Raw genomic sequence first — 18,232 nt, forward strand, 5'->3', positions numbered from 1 at the left:
AAATTCAGTGTGTGGTAGTTTTTAACCATTTGGGAAATATCTTTTTCAAGTATTTCTTGTTCTAATAATGTAAAATGCTAAAAATAGATCTGGCTACATATTTTTGTTCAAAGTAGTTTTTATTTTTAAGTGAAAGTTTGGTATATTCTGCTCTTCCTCTAGGAAAATCTCAGATGTTCTAAATATGTACCAAAGTGAAGAAAAAATCTGAACTTTTATGTTTCTTTAGAAATATACCCAGCCTATTAGAATACTTGGAGTGACTCTTAATATGAATCAGATGTATTTCCCTGGCTTTTGTTATGTGCCTGGTTCTTTATACCTCCAGGTAGATACTGTGGTGACATGCTGCTATCCTGATCTTGATACCTTAATTGGTTTAAGGGGAAAATACTTTAAATGCTGTGGATGGCACAGTGGTAAGCAGAAAAACTTTTTCACTTCTTGATTTTTAGTCCAAATCAGGACTAATGTGACACCAGTTTTCCCATATACTCATTGAAAGGTGTGCAATGCTTTTCTAATCCTTCCTGGGATGCAGCAAATCTGCATCTGCTCAGCTGGGAGGCTGCATTCAGTGCTGGAATTGAGTGAGCGTACCGTACTGGTGATCAGATGTTCCCTCTGAGGGGATGAAAGTTGTTGTGTTGTGCAATATGTTTTATGTGAGAATGGAGAAGTAAGCACAGCCCATGTCAGAGTATTAGAGGAAAGTAGTACTGGAGTCCTTGATAGGTAAGAGGAGTTTGTTGCAGCAGAACTTCCAGGAATTATAGGGAATAGAAAATTTCAATAAATTACTGCTATGTATTCAGAAAACGAAAAGCTAAATAACTCTTAGAGGCCACCTGAAAGCACATTGCATGAGACAGGAAAGTTTCTTCGTTAGTGTTGGAAGACCTTAATGGGAGTGCTAAGGGTTGCATTGAGAAATTCAGCATGGCAAGCATGTACATGCTCCTGCACACACACTGTTGTGTGCTGCACATAAATATCTGGAGGCATTGGAGAGCTAAGTGTGTGTACAAACATTTATTGAAGCATTAAGCGAAATTTATTTTTAGGTAAGAGAACAATTTGATGGCATCCTTTGGGCAAATCTATCTGCTGTTAGAGGACTATATACAGCTTATGCTTTAAAACAGCTGAAAGGAATCTGATAAAGGGACCTTTCCAGAACCTCTTTGTAGCCTTTTACAGAATTCTCTCCATTAAACTCAAGGCTGTATATTTACTGTTTTTATGGTATTCAACCATGACGCATACCATCTGAAAAGCTCCTGACCATTTTGTCCTTAATGACTTTGCAATGGAGAGAAAATGTCTTTGGGCAAGCCCAATAATTATTGTCATTTAAATAATGTGATCTTGCTTAAATTAAATGTTCTCTCTGTAATTCAGACAAATAATTACATTTACTACAAGGTAATTGTTATTTCTTTTGAGGGAAGGGTGAAAAAACTGGGCCTTGAAAATATAGTCAAAACATGTGAAAAAACCTTGCTGAAAGGCTCAGATGCTGTGAGAATTTAACCTTGATGTTGATGCTGTAGTTTATACCGGAGTTTTCCATTTTAAGCTGTGTCCAGGAGCTATTAATTCAGCTGTGAGAACTTGCTTCAAGCTGCAATTTTTAATGCAGTATAGCAAAATGGAAAACCATCAGAAATTGTTTCATCTGCTTTTGAGATCCAGGAATCTTAGAAAAGCCGCTGAGATTGGTAAATCTATCAAGGTCTGGTTGAATCTCTGTAGAATCAGGCATTAAATGGGTTTCATCTCAGTCCTATTAGAAGTGAACAGATGAAAAATACTAGGTAATATATTTGTTAAGATTTCTGCTAAATCTTTGGAGCAGATGCCACACCACAGAAGATCTATTCCAAGGGCAAAGTGTGAGACACCGCAGTGCTTGTTCAGCGTGTTCTGGAAGGAAGAATGTAGGAAGGAGCAATACCTTTCAGTCAGTTGTCTGACAGTCCATGTAAACTCTGCCAGTGTGCCCTGACGATGGTTTGGAAGGGTCTTGGTGGTTGTTAAGTGCTCGTCTGGATATGAATTGTTGTCTCCTATGATTGTTTTGTAAGTGAGACTTCGAAGTTCCCTTTAACAAATAAATAAATTCCTGGCAGATCACTTGTCATACAGACCCGTGAGTTTTGGAGGAGCAGGCGTTAATCAGAATATTTTCCTTTTCTTTTTTTTTCTTAAAAAGAAGAACGATGTGCTTAGAATCATGTTCCCCATCACTGCTTCTCATTCTGAGCAGATTTCCACTTTCTGTAGTTGTGATTTTAAGCAGCGATGTGCTCTTCATCCTGCTCTGAATTATTGACTGTGTACTTTGACTCTCTCCTCCTGGCCTTTTGGAAGAAATAGGCACATATCCAACATGCAGTGTCTAGCAACCACTCATCTTGGTTACAGCCTCTACTAGGCACTTGTGGTCCCTTCTCCTGGGTGCGTGCATTCGGATCGATGCTCCTCCTCACCAGGTTTCTGCTCTGAGTCATGGGGTGGAGGTGCTGCTCCCATTGTTTCGAGAGGAAAGCCAGCTTGCTAACCTAGAATTACATGGCATAAACACGCTCCCTTGTAATGTCATGTAAGGAGAATGGGAAAACATAGGGCAAAGGAGAAGACTGGGGGGGACTTCAGCAGGGTGACTGGTGGAGGATTACAGACAGTAAGTGTCATTCCAATGCAAGAAATGAGAGAAGATGCTGGCAAAAGAAAATCAAAGCAGTTTTGATGAGTGCCTCTCTTTCTGTGGGTCCTGTCACACACATATCTGAAAACTTTACAGAAACCTTCGGTGCAACTTTATCTGTCAGAAGTAGTCAGTAGGAACACTAGGTCACAGCTGGGATTTTGGAAAGGCCTGCTGAGTTGAATATGCAGTTGTATAAAACATCATCGTTAAGCAGCCAGAAATTAATACTTTCCAAAGGGATTTATGTTATGACTAAAGGTGAAGGGGATAACCTGTGCTTGAACTCAGTAATTTAACTTAATGCTGCAGTGTTCCCTCTTGATTTGGATTTCGGAAGGTGTTGATTGTATCAAGTCACATAACTCAATTTAACATTGTTTCTCTGAATCCTGTTTACACAGGGGCTTGGATAAATCTGTCATCATCTCCACATGATCATTACATTTTTCAGAAATCAGGTACCGTGCTGACACACGCATACAGTTCCTGCTGCAGCGCGGACTCCGAGGGTTAGTCCGTGCTATAAAAAGTGTTCATCGTGAATTGCAGAAAGAGCAGTTCTCCTGATGGAGATAAGACGTCCCAGGAGGAGCCAGGAGCTCCAGAGGTACGATGTGGGTTGCTCTTGCTTACCTGTGGTTTCAGTCCACCTGCGCTGGGCTTGGGCTGCGTGCTTTTACCTCCAGCGCAGGACTGAGCCACAGGGCTAATCGGGATTACAAAACCTCACACACACAAAAAAAGGGGAGTTATCTATTGCAGACTCTTAGAGATCAGTTTACCTGGCACAAAGACACAGATTTGCGATCTCTCAGGCTTTCAGGTGGTACTTAACATCCAGAGCACAAGTGCAGAAATCAGGTGGTGTCCCTGCTCTATCTGCCGGAAACACACAGGATCAGATGCTGCTGATACAAAAATCACAGTCCCTGCTCAGGAAATCTGACTCTGTGTCGTCCCAGGCCAACAAATGCTATTTAAAGCACAAGCAGACAGGAAAGGAAAAAATAAAAGGCTACAGAAATGAAAGGAAATATCCTGGGTTAAAAGCAAAGTTAGCAAACTAAGCTTGCTCCTGTAAGACAGTGATTTTGCCAGCTGTGCTAGCATGCATTCCCTGCAGAAGTTTCTTGGGATGGGTTTCTGCAGATGGTTTCTTCCCAGTGAGATAGTTCTGCAGCTTTACATTTTTGTGTTAGGTCCCCCAAATGTAGAAGAGATGTTAATAATAACCCAGCTGTTGAGGTAATTCCCCTCTGCAGAATTTCACTCTCTCTGACCAAGCCCATTCTGCCTCAGGTTGGCTGTGGCTTTCATTGTTTTCAAGCTTTACGTGAGACCCATGGATTTACCAAAACTACTAGGAAAGGGGAATGCTGCGTGTATCTGTTGATGTTATCTGTATGGAGAGTCCTGTTTTGTTTTGCTTTTCTGAAACAGCTCCTACTTTTCCAAAACATCAGAGCAAGCCAAATGCAGGCTGCGCAGGAAGCGTAATGAAAGAGTTTCTCTTTGTTACTGATGTGATTGCCTTCAGTAAATTGTCACAGGTTTTCCGAGTTGCTTTTGAAATGAAGTTTGCCTGATCAGGAAGGTGCTTACACATGAGCATGATGTTTCAGTGTACTGTGGAGCAATTAGTTTGTGGAAAAACGGCTTCAAGAACAGCAGCACAGGTCATAGCACACTGCTTTTATGTATACGTTAAGGAAGAGCAATCAAATACATGCAAAATTAATTTAATCTTTTCAAATTGGCAGGAAAAAACAAATGAACAAAAAAAAACACAACCTCCTGTCTGCCTTGGGAAAATATAGAGCTCATGCATAGCCCAAAACAAATATATAAGATCTTGTAGGTAAATTGTATGGGAAGTAAATCCCCTAAGATAGTTAAATATTTTATACTGGAAATTGATTTTCTAAATTAGCCTTCGAGTGTGCTGTTGTTAGTTCGTGGGCATAATGAGAGTTAGGAGATTTGCCTGCACCCAAGTACACACAGCTTAGAATTGTAATTAATTTGGGAATGGACTTAAGCAGCACCCCAAACTGGTGTGTTAATTAAAACACCTGAAAAACAAAGGCCATTTCAGGGAGTATTTTTGTAGTTTTGCTTCTGAGCATCTACACTGCTAATGTATAATCTGGTGGCTGCTGTCACAAAGAATGAATGATCATTTTTCTTTGTTCAGTATTTATAGCATGCAAGGTGCCTGGTTGTCCTCCTGTTTATGGATTGCGCTTGCCTTCCTGCCAGAGGTTTAGTGGCATCTTTTGTTTAGGTAATGAAAGCTTGGTCTTTCACTTTCTACACCTAACTTTGTAGTCGTACTCTGATGGGTTGGTCACCTTATTATCTCCTTAAATACAAGCAGAGTAGTTCATTGTTCAGGATTTCGAGGGGTCGTTTCTGTTTTGCTTCCTTCTGTTGTGCGCTATACTTCCTTGTTCTTTTTTTATCTGCCTTACGAGAACAGTTACATCCCTTATCCTTCCCTGGCATGTATTTCTGGTTTTGTGATTTTTTTAATGGCTGACAATAGAAGGAAAGAAAATGTGGGGCGTGTAACCTAAACCAGCTGACCCTTGAGGATTTCTGGAGCACTTGTAGTTACACAAACTGGGGCTACTTCTCTACGTTTTAATATGCCTGGCACCTCCTTAGTGGGATGTTTACTGCGTGTTTGTACTGGCTTGAAGCAAGAGGTTCAGGAGGGTGAGGTAGAGGGAACAGTGAGCAGAGCGAGGACACTTCTCAGCTGCTTGAAGGTTGTGATGTTCAGCAGAGTCACTCGGCTTTGATAAGCTGGAGCAGTCTGCTGAGCTACTGAGCTGCTTAGGGAAAGTCAGAGCCAGTAAAGGAGCTGTGATGGAACAAAAATAGCCCTTTTCCTGAGTTCACATGTTGCTGATCATGGAAAGCCCTTGTTGGCGGTGTCATGGATCCTGCTGGAGTGCACGGGGTGGGCAGGGTCACCACCTGGATGCAGGCTTTCAGTAAAACAGACACATGAAAACCATCATTTTAAATGTTTTTTTCCCCTTTCAACCTCATGCTTTGTTGCTGCTGCTAAGATCAAACACCACATTTATGCAGACCTCTGTTTTAAAAACCTCTGTTTCCCATTGGAATATGGATAGGACTGGTCAGGACCTGGGAAGCCTGAAGCCCAGGTCCATCCTCGGGACATCAGTCTCCAGTAGTGCTCTAATTTGGAATAAGCAGGTTGAAAAAGAAAAAGCAGAAATGAAACAACCTCTCTGCTGCTGGCAAGTCTTCCATGGATTTGGAATAGAGGGTGGACTGAATTCTTATCTGAGGAGAAAATGTGCTTTACAGGTGTTTTGTCTGTCTGTTTTCCACAGTTCTCTTTCCTAAGGAGGTGTGGTGTCTCCTGGGGCCAGCAGCCCTTCATCTTCCACAGCCTCCCTGGGCAGGAGCCTGGGCTCTGTGCTCCCTCAGGGTCTTGCTGGGGGCAAGCAGGGTTTTGAGGAATAGATGTCCCGATCCATTAAATGGACTGTAGTGCAGGTGGGAAGCGTTCAGTAAACTGTTGCTGTCATTTTGGGTACATGTTGTATAAACCAGAAGCAGTAGCCGTATTTTTGTTGCACATTGCTCTCGTTATTCTGAAAGCCGTAACTAGCTATTGTTTTGGATTTGATTGCAATGTGATTTCTCCATTTAAAATACCTTGAGTGCTGTTTACTTCCGGACTTTTAGTGTTAATTTTTATGTGCAGAGCTAGCCATTGTCCCTTAAGAAGAGGAAATGAGAGCATGCAGGCTCTTCTTGCCTCCCAGATGTTCAAACAATCATGGAAGAGCTGCTTGGCAGCTTGACGTAGCACCATGGCACCTCAGACTGCTCGAGCAGGAAGGATCTTTGCATCTGGGCAAACATCCTACAAGTCCCTATTAATTGCATTGACTTCTCGTTGCCATTATTAACGACTTTCTTCTTGTTATGGCACAGGCTCTGAGCAAATGGGTCTGGCATAGCTATCAGAGGAACAGCGATTGCCTCTAACCCAAGTTTCATGATGTTAGGCTTGCGGCTGTGCTTCAGCATTCATTTACATATTTCTTGGTGCTGTGATAGCTGCTTTTATTTTGCCGTGTGCCGTTTAGTTGCAAATCAGCTGGATGTTTTATTTCTGTCCGTGCTTAATTATGACTGTATTCAGTTCAGATGAATTCATCATTTAGACGGGAGCTCCTGTGGCAAGTACTGAGCCAATTGCGTTGGGGTTCTGCTGAGGCCAGCCAGGGAAGTTCTGCCGGTGGGACGTGCACGACGGCTGTCTCATCGTCTTCATTTCTGCCCAAAGTTTGCCATGTATCAGAGGTGTTCAGTGCTTTAATGGGAACTAGCAGGAGGCTTAATTGAATAAACACCCAGATGGCATGCCAAGATAGAAATTAAGTTGGAAGCCACTAGTTTGCAGTGATCCTTTTTTATTTTTTGGCATTGTTACTTTTTGGTCAGATTCAATTCTTTTAAAACAAGAGTCCTGGGCTTCCCTAAATGGCACTTCTTGAACCAAAATCAAATTACCTACAGCTACGGGAAGGGGAAAGAAAATTATCCTGCAGTAAGTTGCCATTTTCAGATGTTAAAGCTTTTTTGGGAAAATAAAGCCTTGGGATGACATTTCTCAAGCTTCTTCTAATGCTAGAAGTTATCTATTTGGGATTGAATTTAATATTTTAAGACCATACATAGACCAAACATAGTAATTTTCTTTAATTACTTAAATTTAACAATTTAGATTTAGAGGAATGTAGGTACTTAACTCAGCTTGCATTGAGCATTTGTTTTCCACAGCCTTTAAATTCTCTTCCAGACCCTTTTTCATAATGAGGTGGACATCAGAATGCATATAAAATTATATGCTTGAATAAATGCAAATTAATTATATTTGCTTCCCCCAGTAGGTTTCAGATGTGATTTTAAAATGTAATTTTAAAAGTTTGGTGAATAAAACATTTACAAACAGAAAAAGAAGAAAGAATTTCTGTGTTCTTTTTATCAGTAACTACCTCACATCTGTGCAGGGAGCCTATATGAACAACCCCTCCCTAAAAGCAAGGCAATGATTAAGTATCAACACAGCATAAGTATGCCCTTGCTTGTTTTCTTGAGGATTCCTTGTGGTTGGGATAAGCTCTTGTAACACAAAAAGGTCCTTGCTCACCTGTCTGTGGTGGAGATTTCTGTGATGTGTTTCTCGTGGTTATCTAAGAGCTTTCCTAACCATAGACTGAATCATCTGATTCTCAAGTGCATGAAATGGAGAGCAAGAAATCATCATCATATTTCTACTGAAAATGTGTTTTTTATGGCTTGTCTCTTTTAATAAGGACAGCATATTTGCTTGGGAATTTCTTTTCAGTTTTGATACCCAGTAAGATTTTTCATCTAAGTTCGCTTTTGTCCTCCCAGGCGAGTTCCCGAAGCCCTTCTCAACTCTTTCAGTCAGCACTGGCCTGGCAGTCCGCACAGACTTGGGTGAAGGAGAGGGAGTTCAAAGAACAGCTATTAATCTCTCTAATGAATAAAATCCTTTGTAAGCAGCATAACATTTTGAAAGGGAGCAAGTTCCTGCATACTCAACAGATCTGATTACCATGTGACAATTACAGTGGACTATTGTGGAGGGTGAAAAGGCCTTTAGAGACACAGAAGTATATAATAATGTGCTGGAAGTCAGCTTTAGTTTATTGGCAATATTTGATTCAAGGTTAGGTTTTATGGCACATCTTCCTTCTGCGTATGATCAGCTTTTGTTTTATCTTACAGCACTAGCCTTTCTGAAGGTTAACTACATTTGGTTTGACTTCTTGTCCGACCCATCCCTTTTTATTAAACGAAGACTTGAGCAGATTTTTGGTATCTCTTTGTTTCCTTTAAATGGCAGTGACCTATTTGATGTCTGCAGGCATCATTTCTCTGCAAAGCTGTACCTGTCTTGTGAGACTTAGCAGGGCTTGCACACAGGCACAAGCTCTGGCATGCAGTCTGCTGTGCTTTTAAATCGTTTGCAGTAGTTGTTATTTACCAACATAGATACATAGATAAATCTCATCCCTTTGGGAGTACCAGCTGTGCTGGGAGCATGGCAGCCCCTGGTGGCATCTCTGGCCATCAGCCTGTGTTTGCGGTGGTTTTGGAGAGCTGAGGGATAGGGAATGGGCTCCATGCATCTGGCCCAGAAAAGGGTACGGGCAGAAAATGATGCCAAAAAACTCTGTTGAGAGAGTTGTCTTCAAGAAGGAGAGTTCATTGTGGAGCGGCAATGAACTGATGCTGTTCTCAACTCAAAGGTCCTTTGTCCCATCGCTGAGTGTGTCTAAATCCTTCCCCAGTAGCCTGATGTTTAGACCAGAGGGGGCCTTCCCAGATCTCTTCCCCTCTCTGCCTTCTGTCTTCCAGCAGCGTGGCTGTGCAGGAGCACAGCGCCGGACAGGCTGCGGCTTCAGCCTCTGCTTCAGCAAGCAAACCTTCACTAGTTCCACGTCAGGTAGCCGTGAGTACCTCCAGATTTTACAGGAGGCAGGCATTTTTAAAAACTGAGGTAGACTGATCTGCTGCTCTCAGATCATTTTGTCAGAGGTGGGTTGTCCTGGTTGCTCTTCCAAACATAAAACACTCATGGTCAGCACTGACACAACCAGGCTAAAAGGCACTGCTGGGACTGGTCCAACCTGCGACGTGGTGAGAAGCTCATTTTGTCTTGCACATCTGCTCTTGCTCTTCTGTTACTACTTTGGCAATAAAAAACCACCATTATAAGTATAAAGGATTTTGAGTCAAATATGAAGTTTCCACCGAGGGAACGGAATGCTAATTACAGCCCCAGAAGTGCCACCAGGCTTTGTGTTAGCGCCTGGATGAGTGCTCAGAAGATCTGAACAAGCAACGATGAAGAAATGTGACCTCAGTGATTTACCTTTCTTAGTGTCTGCATATGATGGTAGATGCTTTTTTTCCATAATGAAAGAGATGGAAATTTTATTCTTCTGAAATTAACTTTAGGCAGACAATAAACTTTGACTTCCTTCTTTGTACAATGTATTTGAAAGAGGCACTTTTTATAGCTTAGCAAAAATACCTAAGAACACTGTAAATGGGAGCATTGACAGCTTCTGTACGAGGACATGGTTCTTTTAAGAGCCAAAGCCTTTGTGCTCTCCCTGCTAGTTTTGGAAGGAGCGGGTCCAACACAAGGGGAGGTTTTGCTCTGAGAGCTAGCAGGTGAAAAAGCTTTGGTACTAAGAGGGGCAGAAGTGCTATACCAGGGCTCAAGGGAGCTGCGCTTGAAGGTGTATGAGCATTTAACTTGTTTGTGCAATGCAGAGGAGTTTTCCTGCTGAATTAAATGCAGCAGTTTGGAAGGATGCCTTAGCTCTTTTCTCAACATGCTAAGCAGAGAGGCCTGTCTGTAAGAGGCGGATATCTTCTAGGGACAATCTTTACATTACCAATAAGAGATTAAAGAAATAATTCTCAGTCTATTCTAGAAGATGCCATTCAGTGTTTTGTTGTCTCTCGATTCCGTGTCCCAATTTTTATTTTATAATTGTAACTTTTCTATGTCTCTGTTTATCCCACTAGCCAGTGTGACTACCTTGTTCAGTCTAGATAGGGTATTGCTAACAGCTTGGTTTGCTACTGAACAGTTTCCTGAATAATCCAGTGTAACAGTCTGAAGCTCATGTTTTTCTCCTCTGTTTCTTGCAGAAATTGCATCAATGGTGATGCAAAAGAAATGCTTTTGGAAACAGATTAAAATTTTATGTGAAGCACTTGACCCCCCAGTGTTTCTGACGTCAAACTGTGATGGTAGTTGTCGGCAGTAATGGTATTTGAGAAAGCACGGTGTTTATGCAAGCAGTGATAATGTAAAATGCACCTTAGGAGACTGCAGAAAGATAAGAAAAAATACATCATGCACAACCTGAAATATTGCTGTTTTCCTAAACAGGGAAGAGAGGAGCGAGAGAATATCTGCACTGTATGATTAAGTATAATAATGTCCTGAATTTTTGTCCCTGATAGGATACATGAAATACCCTTCTATATAAAACAGACTATGAACAAATGAGGGAGACTCCTTCTTTCCATTTATTTCCAAAAGTTGAACTAGAACTTGAGTAACTTCTTAGTTGAACTTGCCATGAAGAAATAGTGCCAATTAATTAACAATGCTAATTAATTAGATGTGTTTAAGAAAGAACGGCAAAGCAAACAATACCTTTAGTCACTTTCATTCAGCTTTTGGTCTTTAATATTCTTGCAGTCTAGTCATCTGTTAATCTTTAGGAGAGTGCCTCACAAAGAGATTAGCCACCTCTTTCTTATTTCTGTTTTTGGATTACAGATCATTAGCAATCTTTAGATTCCTGTGCATAGGGACTTGCAATGAGAACTGCATGGAGACACGGTATTTAATGTTGCACTTGTAGAGTGAACCAAATTGCTAAGCCACTTAGGTACTCAACAGGCGAGGGAGACTAGGTTAAGCCTTTCCTGATATATCAGCCCTTTACTGACCACATACTGGACCTACGGCAGGGTCTGTTTATTATTTATTGTCTGAGTAGATCACAGTAACCCACAGGTTACAAATATAAATTTTTCAAGCACTGATGTAATCAGTTTTCTGTGTTTTTTTTAAATACAAGACTTTTTTTTCCCCCTTTTTTCATTGCCAGTTTTAGTTAAATAATTATACTAATCTCTAAAAATAGTAGATTTTCCTCCCAGCAATATCTACGCAGTAATTAAAAAGTAGTCCAAATACTGCTTTCTTAGTAGGCTTCCTAGCAAAAAGAACAATACAAAAGCAAAATTCACGCTCTCCGGCAAGGCTTGTGGAAAAATGGAAGATTTTTGTAGGCAGTCCTGTTTCTGTCTCCTTGAAGTTAAAGCTGGGGAGCTGAATTTTTATGCAGACTTCAGATGTATTAGAAATAAATAATGAAATCTTTTCTTTTGCAGGGTTGCATGCTATTGAGTTGTTCGTGACTCTTGAGTTTCATGGGCTACGTATCCCCTACAGGGTGCCATTTTAAAATAGCTAATAGAGTACATTTCTATGATTACAAATACAGCATTATTATTTATAAGAAATTAAAACCATAGGATCACAATAAAGGATTGTCTGACAGAGCTCACAGGTGGAAAAAATGTGGGTGAAATATGAAATTCCTTAACTGAATGAAATGTTGTTGATAGGTGGGTGTTTGTAGGGCGTTTGTAGGGGCTTTAGGACATACTCTTTTATTGTTGAATACAACGCGAGAACTATGCATGGTAATTGACACAGGTAGTGGGAAGAGAAAATAAATCACCCCAAGTATGAGGTTTCTGAAATGAGAAATAATAATAACTTTTACTTCCATGAGAAAGTGCCAGAGAGAACAGCGTCGTGCAGTGGGAGCTGTGTACCTAAAGCCGTCTGATGTCTGGCACATCCCTAAGAGGGAAGGCCGGCCCTGGGCAGTCAAAAATAGCACTGCCGGAGAGAAGTCACCGTCACCGAGCAGGCCAGAAGGCACACGTGTGGTGTGAGGAAGCGGAGCAGACAGTCGGCCCCTGGGGCTGACTCCATCAGCCAGGTTGCAGAGGCAGGAAGGAGCCAGGGCAACAGAGAAGCCTTGTGGCAGGTAATGGCCAGTCACAACATGTGGTACTTCGCTCTTAGGAAACGCTTCAGAAGATGTTTTAAAGCTTTTCTTTGGGGACTTATCTCAATCTTGCCTGCTGGTGTGTTGCTAAATGTAATTACCTGATGTGTAAACACTAGATTTTGCTGTGCTCATCTGCAGAAGCACGGACTGGTTGGATTTGTAAATAAGGGACCTGGGGACCTCTCCTTTACCCTGGTGCAGAGCAGGTTGAGGCCGGCTCAGGGCAAGCCTTGAGTCTCCCCAAAGACCAGGGGGACTCCCCAGCCTTTTTGAGCAACCTGCTCCAACGTCTGAGCATCTTCATGGAGCCTTATCTTCCCTGCCTTCTGCTAGGAATTTCTCAAACCCAGGCTTGCGACCCCAGCCGAGGGGCCTCCAGCGCGGCTCTCGGCCTGCCAGCTGCCGCGAGTTCTCTGTGCTGCAGAATTCACACCGCCTACAGACCCACTTAAGTCAGCCAACACCAATTTTAGCATCAATTTAAAATTTCCATGATATTCTCTTTCCAGGAATGATTTGTAGTAGATTTGAAGGCCCAGGCTGGGACCGCTGTGTGTTCGTTTGGCGTGCTGGTTGGGGTGGTCTGTCCTGGATTCTCTGTGGAGATTCTGGGAGACTCTCCAAGCGATCACTTTTCAAGTAAAAGCACCCAAACCACAGAAAATCCACTGAGGAGAAATACAACACCCTTTATTTTAGATACATTATGGACTTGCTCGTCTTTTATCCAAATTTTCCTTCACTGTGAAAGTTGTATTTTATATATGTCATGCTTTTTTTAAAATTATATTTAATATAGGCATTTAATATTCTAATAGGAAAACATCAACATACAAATGTTAAATGTTTGTATATAATATATAAATATGTAAAATCAAAGCAAAAATATAAATCAACATCAATACTGAAATAATTTTATTATAGATTAATATAATCTATATGATATTTATACATGTTTGTTAGGCGTTTTATTACAAAACTTCGTTTCTGGAGGGGAAATTTGTCTTTCTAAATTTAGCATGTCTAATATGGTATATAGTTTTCCTTCTTTCACTTAGTAACTGTGCTACCTCCTGGATTTTAATACGAGAGCTAACTGCTGAACATAAAATCACAGTCAATAATTGGTAGATGCCATGAAACACTGGCAGTTTATTGTAGGGTCCTCACTGGTGAGCAAAGGTGAACTGCTGGTATTTTTAACATGCCAAATAAATTAGTCAGTGTATTAGGAAATAATAGGATTACCTCGTGTTTGATGCCCTGGAAAAGGATACAGATACTGTAGCTTTAACCTAATCTTGCAGTCCTCTCTGCTTCAGTAAAAACGTGTTTGTGGGTTTGATCCAATGCTATACTCTAGAGAAGTATGTTGAGGGACAGATAACCAGACTTCTAAATACTTTTCCCATATGAATGCTAAATAAGTCTCCTATCCGTAACAGGAAATGTTGAGGTCATTTTTCTGTAATGTATAAATGTGTAATTATTTTTTGAAAAATGACTCTCTTAAAAGTTAATAGAGAAAAAATGCAGTGCTATGATGTTGGAAATATATTTTGAAGAATTCTTTCATTAATAGAGTTCATCTCAGTATTCAGTTTACTGTTTGGATATATGATGCATTTTAACTATGGGATAATAGTCACATTTTTTTTCTGCTTGTTCTCTGAAATGTCTTCAGTAAACAGTGGGAGTAAAAGGTTCAATATGAGGGCTGTTCGCTGGTCAGCATTTATGCTTTTGCTGTCTGGGCAACATTTGGGAATTAGTTTCTACTTGTCACTGTAAAAGTACGATTGTCCAATTAGCTGACAAATTAAGTTTGTTTCACCTTTAATATAGAAATACAGATACAGTAAATCATACAAGTATAGTGACTTAAATGATGATCTTGTAAAACAATTTTGTTTTTGAGAATCAGTACTGTTCATATTTGCCATGTATAGTTTTATATGCAACATGTCTACATAGCAGGGTGAGTAAATGCAAAATAACAAAGTAGAGGAATATGTGATTTAAAACATAAATTCAGTTCTCAAGGTTCTCTATGTAGATATTTAATTAAGGGATTATTTGGCTAACCAAAGAAAATGGAAAACATCTGTTCTAAAGTGCAGAAAATGCGCATCTTGTGCTTCCTAAACGTTTAATGTTAAAAAATAAGAAAGAAAAATAGGAAAGACAAGGAAATGTTCGTGTGTTCTTGTTCCACTGAAGGAGGAAGCCACATGCTGCGTTAGAAAAGAGTAAATTTTTCCCCATATTTACTTACAAAGAAAAGAGCAGTGGCGTAGCCTTTTTTGGTTGTTCTTTGGTATAAAAATACAGAAAATAATTTTAAATTAAAAATTGCTGATAGGTGGCATATGTCATTCATCTTGGTCCCTTTGTGTGTTTGGGTCGGAAGCAGGACAGGGTGAAAAGGAATTAGTCAAAATCTCTGTGCTATTCCTGTTTGTCTACAAACAATTTTTTGGAAGTGAACTTGGTGTCAGATGCCTATAACCTCATCTTTGCATTTTATGTACTAGTAATTGAGAAAGACAATGTTTGCAGGCAGGACTAGACTTCCTGTCTCACTAAGAAGCCTGATTATATACCTGAAGGGTGATGTTTCCTTAAATGAAATAAGCATGTATGCATTACCTGGGACCTTCCTGGGTAGCTTAGATGCCTTTACAGGTGAAGAACCATTGGAAGAGCCTCTGAACTTTCCAATTCAGTGTATGCCTGTGATTCCTGCATAGGAACAATCTGTAATGCAGGGTGGTAGGCGTTTGCAAACCACTGGCTAATGGCCTGATATTGACAGTTGAAATGAATTGGAAATGTCTCCGTGACTTGTTTGGAAGGCAGATCTGAGTGCCTTTAAACTTGCTATCATGATGTTAATGGATTTACAGGGGGTGAAGCTTGTTTCAGTGTACTTGTATTAGTCCAGTGGTATGAGAGTAGTTTGGATGGGGATGGTGGTGGTTTGAATCCCTCCTTACACTCTCCATATTATAATGGGACTCCTTTCTGTATTACACCTAGCTACTGAGAGCCCCAAGGGCCATTGCTAGTAGCTCTGAAATAGCAGTGGTTTAGTCACATATCTGATTCTGGTCTTTTTTCATCCACTTCTGCTTATCTGTCCATTTCTGTACAGATCAGGTCTCTGATGAGACTCTCTGGAAATCACTCTTGACCACTCCAGCTAAGCCTGGAGCTGTTTGATTTGTGATTTTGACCAGTCAGGTTGACCAATTTCTCTCAGCACGTGTATTTTCTGACTTAAATATGCAAAACCAACAATTTGCTTGTAATTCAAATTTGTATTTTGGCCGTTTCTGCTAATTAATTCTTTTACTGTGTGGTTTTAATGTTCCCTGCTTCTGGACACCTTACCTATAGCCTGCGTTTTCAAAATTTCTGCATTTCTTTGGAGGAATTTGGAGAAAAAGGCAAAGAAGTGTCCATATTGCGCAAGCTGTTTATAGAAAAAAAGACTGTTCTACAAAAGGTCTGTAGAACAAAACAGGGCGTTAGGTTATCCAGGTTATTTTTGTGCATGTGTGTATATAGTTTAAGCAGCAGTTCAGTTACCTCAGAGCATAGCAAACGGGTATCTTCAGACCAAGTATCTCAGTGTGCTGTGGTAGCTTCCAAAATCCCTCATCGCTGAAGCCTGGTTTTCTTCAGTTGTCTTTCTGTTGGGAGAACATTTTAGGCAGTCATAGTTTACACAATAACTTCTGTAGCATGGCACTTTTCATAATATTTTGTTTTTGTATTCAAAAATATTTCATATTTTTCAACTGTATTCTCATGGAAATATCTTTCTAAGGCTTTCTGATCTCTCTTTGCCTATTTCAGTACTTGCAGTCATGGGCTTGTGAGGAAAAGGAGATTGCCAGGCTATTGATATACCAACTGCAATCAAACTTTATAAATTTTCTGAAAATAATTTGTCAAAAGAAAGGAGTGTTTAAAAGCACTGATGTTTAAAATGCTGAAGACAAGCCTTCAGTTTACAAAGCTAAGGACGTAATTCCTCGTTCTACTAGACCATGTCTGACCAGCAGCCACAGCGCAGGCTTTGATTTAAGAAGTCGTGTTCTTACCAAGAAATACTAATGTATTTCTTGCTTTGGGGAAAACACACCATCACATGTCATTTACATTATTTTTTTTCTACAGTAGAACTAGTAAGTTCTACTTTTTTTCTGGTTCAGAAAAGTTTTTTCTGGTTCAGAAAAAAGTGGTTTGTTATCATACCCAGGTCTGCCAAGCCTGCGTGCCTGGGTCACTTTCTGTGTATCCCGTGGGTTACTGACCCTGTCATGGTCCTCTGTGGGATCGTTGCATGCTTCTCTCTGGAAGGGAAAGATATTTGGTGTTTATCAGCTGATACAAAACAGCATCTAAAACGTAGCAGCAGGGGAAGACTCCAGATGCATGTCTTCACCACAATGATTGGAGGGAGAGGGGCTGAAATCACAAAAAGTGAAATACTTAAATCTGCCCTAAATGACAGGAACTCATATATTTTCTTCCTTCAATTCTGCTTCCATCCACTGCACAACTTTCAGACTCACAAGACCTCATAGGATCAAGAATATATGCCAGTGGTGCTTACTATTTGTTAGGTTGACTGGTGAAATACTTGGTCTCCTCAGTTACTGGATGACAGGTGAGGAAGTAGTAATAAAATAAAATATGATGGGGCCACATTTTTTGAAATAAAAGAAAATCAATGAATGCATGTACGTAGGTATATGTATTTTCCTGGAGTTTAGACTTTGGCTAAATGGGAAATAATTATATAACTTGGATGTCTTTCACAATAGCTGCTTACTAATAATATAATGAGAATATACATTAATAATATACATTACATTAATTATACAAATATTATATAATAATACCTTAATTACATTAATAATATATATTATGTATAATAATTGGTATTGTGATAGCTATTATTATGTTACAATTATCCTAACATAGTTTATATGAAAGCCTCTTTATTAATAAGAATTTAATGGTGGCACACACTGTCAAATACACAAAACTCAAAGACGTGCTCTGTCATGAGTTGGTTTTATACCTGTATCATTTTATTGCAGATATTTTATAGAACTGGGGAGCATCTACTTTTTGAGTTTACTGGCAGTATCGAGACAAAGGCTAAAAATACGAGGTTTGATCTGTTCTCAACTTCCTGTTTTCCCCTCTTTCCCAAATTTGGCTTAAAATATGTCTGTTTGAAACGTGAATTTTGGGCACTTAAAGTAGTTTTGAATATTGCAATGTTAACAGTAGTATTTAAAACTTATATATTAGGCTGCATCCTTTCTGACAACCATTTTCACCCTATATGAAGATGTTTCTACGTACACCCTTACCTGTTACATCCTACAAATAGTTTTCAAGGATGTTATATAATGAATTTGCTGGGTTTTGAATATTAGAAGTATGTTTATGTGATGTAAATGCAATACAGACTTTTTAAAAATTGCTGAATGTCTCATGAGAGAGACGATGGCTTTTTAGATGTGCAACGCGCTATCATAAGTTAGAGAAAAAAGTGTATCTTGGGAAAACACGTTTTTAATAAGGTCTTTTTAATGGATGGCTAGAGAAAACAACAAATACGTTCATGTAGCACTATTGTAATAGTATATAATTTGATATTTGGACAGTTATAAATATCTATTTTGAAATATTACTCTACCGGCAGGTTATTGGGCAGGGTTTTTTTCATTTGTTTGTTTTGTTTTTAATATCTTGTTCTAAATTGAGTTCTTCTGACTTTATTGTAGAGAAAAAAAAT

At 39.8% G+C, this 18,232-nt stretch overlaps 1 protein-coding gene across 7 annotated transcripts in view; it reads left to right on the forward strand.

The window, feature by feature from the left end:
* PPP1R9A (protein phosphatase 1 regulatory subunit 9A) overlaps window positions 1–18,232 on the forward strand; it is a 149,211-nt gene that overhangs the window by 41,482 nt on the left and 89,497 nt on the right. The gene's annotated exons all lie outside the window — the stretch shown is intronic.

Source organism: Aythya ferina (assembly GCF_964211825.1).
Source record: "Aythya ferina genome assembly, chromosome: 2".
In the NCBI taxonomy this organism is placed as follows: domain Eukaryota; kingdom Metazoa; phylum Chordata; class Aves; order Anseriformes; family Anatidae; genus Aythya; species Aythya ferina.